The following is a 5,205-nucleotide window of genomic DNA, read 5'->3' on the forward strand; positions in this document are numbered from 1 at the left end:
ACAAAACCACAGCAGACATTATTGTCAATAATGAAAAACTTAAAACATTTACTTTAAAATCAGCATTAACACAAGGGTGCTCACACTCATCGCTAATAGTTCTGGGAATTCTAGCCACAGCTTTCAAAGAAGAAAAAGACATAAAAAGAATCCTGATTTGAAAAGAAGAGTTAAAAATCTCTATTTGCACATGATATTATCCTTTACACAGAAAACCCAAGAGATGCCACCAGAAAATTACTGGAGTTAATCAATGAATAGTGTAAATGTGCAGAGTATAAAGTTAATACACAGAAACTCTTACATTCCTATATACTAACAATGAAAAATCAGAAAGAGAAATTAAGGAACAATTCTGTTCACCATGGCAAAGAAAATGATAAAATGACTAGAAATAAATTTGCATAAAAAAGCAAAGTGCTTCCCTGATAGCTCAATTAGTACAGAAGCTGCCTGCAATGCAGGAGACTCCTGTTTGATTCCTGGGTCAGGAAGACCCCCTGAAGAAGCGATAAGTTACCCACTATAGTATTCTTGGACTTCCCTTGCAGCCTGGCTTGTGAAGAAGCCTCCTGCAATGTGTGAAACCTGTGTTTGATCCCTGGGTTGGGAAGATCCTCTGGAGAAGGGAAGGCTACCTACTCCAGTATTCTGGCCTGGAGAATTCCAATTTCCATACACTGTATAGTCCATGGGATTACAAAGAGTCAGACATGACTGAGAAACTTTCACTTTCTCAGAGAGATTAAAAAGAAAAAAGCACTGATGAAAGAAATCAAAATACATATAGATGGAGAAATATAGCATGTTCTTTCAGTGGATGAATTGATATAGTTAATTGAATATACCCCCCAAAACAATCAATAGACTCAATGCAATACCTCTCAAACTACCAACAATATTTTCCATAAAACTAGAAAAGTTATTTTACAACTTGCATATAAACACATAAGAGCTCGAAGAGCCAAAGCAATTTTGAGAAAGAAGAATGGAACTAGAGGAGTCAAACTTTCTGACTTCAGACTACACTACAAAGATATCAAGAGAATATGAAACTTGCACAAACATAGAAATAAAGACCAATGGAACAAAATATAAATCGAAAGATAAATTTATGAACCCATTACCTTTGATAATGGTGACAAAAATATGCAACAGAAAAAGACATTTTCTACAAAAAGTGTTACTGAGAAAACTGAACAGCTATGTGTAGAAACTAGAACACTAACATCATGTTCAAAAATAAAATGGATTACAGATGTAAATGTAAGACCAGAAAATATAAAACCCTTAGAATAAAAAATAGGTATAACCACCCCATAATAAGTCACAGCAAGATCCTCTATGACCAATTGCCTAGAGTACATGACATAAAAATAATTTTTAAAGAAAGGAACCTAATTAATATGTATAGCTTTTGTTCAATGAAGGAAATTATAATTAAGATGAGTATGTACCCTTCAGAACTGGGAGAAAATAATAGCAACTGGAAAACTAACAACAACAACAACAAAAAATCTCCAAATATGCAAGCTGCTCCTGCGTCTCTGCTCAGCTACAAATACTACACAGAAAAACAAACCACGAATCAAAATATAGGCAAAAGCCTTCTTCTAAGAAGATATACAGATTACTAAGAGACACAGAAATGTTGCTCAGCATCACTCACTACAAGATAAATGCAAATCAAAACCACATTGAGGTATTATTTCACACTGGTCAGATTGGCCATCATTAAAATGTCTACAATATAATTGCTGGAGAGTGTGGAGAAAAGGGAACTTTTTTATACTGTTGATGGGAATGCAGACTGGTACAACCATTATAGAGAACTTTTCGGAGACCCCCAAAAAATTGGAAATAGAAATGCCATATGACCCAGCAATCCCACTCTTGGGCATGAAACTCAAGGAAACTAGAATTTAAAGAAACACAGTACTCCAATACTTATTGAAGCACTGTTTACAATACCTAGGATGTGGAAGTGACCAAGAGGTCCATCAGCAGATGATGGTTAAGGAAGTTTGGCTACATATATGTAAGAAATATTACTCAGTTGTAAAAAGTAATGCATTTGAGTCAGTTCTAATGAGTTGGAACCTTATCTTTAATGAGTTAAACCTATTAAACAGAGTGAAGTAACCAAGAAAGAGAAAGACATAAAGCTGTATATTAACTCATATATGTTGATTTAGAAAGATGGCTTATACGCAGGCCGGGAGAAGAGACAAAAGTCTAAAGAACAGACTTTTGGACTCAGTGGGAGAAGGTGAAGGTGGGATGATTTGAGAAAATAGCATTTTAATGTGTATAGTGCCATATGTAAAAAATAGATGACCAGTGTGAGGTTTTATAACATGGGTGCTATATAATACCCATGTCACAACTTCTGAACTTGCAATCTAATGTATGCATCAGCCACCAAGGTGCCCGCATTCTAGTGCACATCATGTATGTCTGAGCTTGCAGCCTGGAGCCCTCATTTTACCCCTTCTGAACCCACAATCCAAAGTAGCATATGGTAACTGCTGAATTTGCACTTTAGGGGAGGCATCACAGACTTATTAAGCCCGTATTCTAGTGCAAATATGCTGCATCTTGAACCTGAACTCTGGAGCAGGCATCTTGCCGCTGATAATACTGTTGATCATCATCTAGTGTTTCACTGTCATGACATGCTTCCATTGCTTCTTCATCTTCTCTGGTCATCACTCTGTGTCATTTATCACCATCCAGTGTTTATTTCAGTCCTGTAACCTGTTTCGAGTGCTTGTTCAACACACTCCAGGTCAAACATATCTAGTATTCAGTGCTCTGACAGGTTAAGTGTTTCTTCATCCTCCCCTAGTTAAACACACATAGTAGTTTACCACCCTTAGTGTTTCAGTTCTGTGACATGCTTCTATCCAGTCCAGGTGTAATACACTTCATAGATTATCATAATCCAATGATTCAAACATACCCAGTAGTTTATCACCATCCCATGTTTCAGTGCAGTGACATGATTCAAGCGTTTCTTCATTTTCTCCAGGTAAACCACACTCAATCGTTTGTCACCAATGTTTCACGAGTGACATGATACTTCTTAATTTATTTAGTTGGCTGTAGTGGGTCTTATTTATGTCAAGTAAGATAGTCCTTGAGACAAGCCAACTCTAACCATGGCATGAAGTCTCTGGAGTGTTAGAACTTCAGTATATGCAGCTATGCAGGTTTGGTTATTCTGTAGCATATGGGATGTTAGTTTCCCAATCAGGGATTGAACCTTCATTCCCTACACTACAAGGTAGAGGCTTAACCACTGGACCACCAGGAAAGGCCCTGTGACATACTTTAAGTGCTTGCTTTTACACCCCATATCAAAAAGACACATTGTTTGATGGGAATATATCACCAACCAGGGTTGCAAAGATTTGATAGGCTTCAAGAAATTCTTCATCCATTCTGGCCAAATGCTATCAGGCGTTTATCACCATGCAGTGTCATTCCATGTGTGTCTTCATTGATTACTCATTGAACACATCCAATCAATTATCATCATCTACTATTTCAGTGCAGTGACACCTCAAGTTTTATTCACACACCCTGGGTCAAACACATCCAGTTGTGTATCTCCATCCAGTGTTTCACTGCTGCGACATGCTTTCAGTGTGTCTTCATCCACCCCTGGTCAAACATACTAAGTAGCTTATCATTATCCACACTTCAGAGAGGAGATTCAGCCACATCTTTGTTCACCCCAGCTCAATTAAACTCAGCAGCTTATCACTTCCTGCTTTTCACTTCTGTCACAAGTTCAAGTACATCTTTATCAAACACACCAGTAGTTTCTCACCATCTAGTGCTTCCAAGCTGTGACACAAACTGCTTTATCATCCAGGCTGGAAAAATACATCCAGTAGTTTATCAAAGTCAGCGTTTCAGTGCTGTGCCATGATTCAAGTGCCTATTCATCCACTCTCTGGAAAAACACTCTGTAGTTTATTACCATGCAGTGCTCAGTGTCTTGACATAGGACATGCTCCGAATGCTTCTTTGCCCACCTGGTATCAAATACTCAATAGTTTATCAACATCTATATTTCAGTACTGCGAATTGCTGCATATGCTTCTTGGTCAATCCTGGCCCATCACTCCTTGGAATTTATCATCCTTCAGTGTTTCAGTGCAGTGATATTCTTCATGTGCTTCATCCTCTCCTGTAAAACATGCTCATTTGTTTACCATCATCCAATATTCAGTACAGTGATATGCTTCAAGTGCTCAATAGTCCACATCAGTCGAACTTTCCCAGCATTTTATCATTAGCCAAGGTTTCAGGGCAGTAACTTTTGGCATATATTAGGTGTTTGTTTGACCCCCAGAGGTGAAATTCAACAAGTGTTTTATCACCATTTATTCTATCAGTGCTGTGACATACTACAGTGCTTCCTTATCTACTCTGGGGTAATACACACATCTGTTCTTTCAGTGCTGCTAATGCACAAGTGCTTCCTCAACCATCCTGTTTCAAATACATACAGTAGTTTATCAACATCCAGTGTTTATGTGGTGTGTCACACTTAAGGTGCTTCATTATTAATCCTTGATTGATGTTTTGCAGCCACAGTCATGCCCAGCTCTTTGAAACCCCATGAACTACAGCACATCAGGCTTCCATGTCCTTCACTATCTCCTGGAATTTACTCAACTTCGTGCCCATTGAGACAGTTATGCCACCAGTCAACCGTTTTATTCTCTGTCACACCCATCCCCACCTGCTTACAAGCTTAACCAACATTAGGGTCTTTTCTAATGATTTGGCTCTTCGCATCAGGTGGCCAAAGTATTGCAGTTTCAAATCAGTCCTTCCAGTGAGTAGTCAGTGTTGATTTCCTTTAGGACTGTCTGGTTTGATCTCTTTGCAGTTCAAGGGACTCAAGAGTCTTCTCCAGCACCACAATTCTAAAATATAAATTATTTGGCATTCAACCTTCTTTATGGTTCAGATCTCACATCCGTGCACGACTACTGGGAAAAATCATACCTTGACTTTTGCCAGCAAAGGGATGTCTCTGGTTTCATATGCTCTCTAGGTTTGTCATAGTTTTCCTCCAAGAAGCACGTGTCTTTTAACTTCATGTTTGCATGATTTTGGAACTCAAGAAAATAAAAATCTGTCACAGTTTGCATTGTGTCTTGATTTATTTGCTATCAAGAGATGGGA

This window comes from Capra hircus, unplaced genomic scaffold (assembly GCF_001704415.2).
Source record: "Capra hircus breed San Clemente unplaced genomic scaffold, ASM170441v1, whole genome shotgun sequence".
Lineage (NCBI taxonomy): Eukaryota > Metazoa > Chordata > Mammalia > Artiodactyla > Bovidae > Capra > Capra hircus.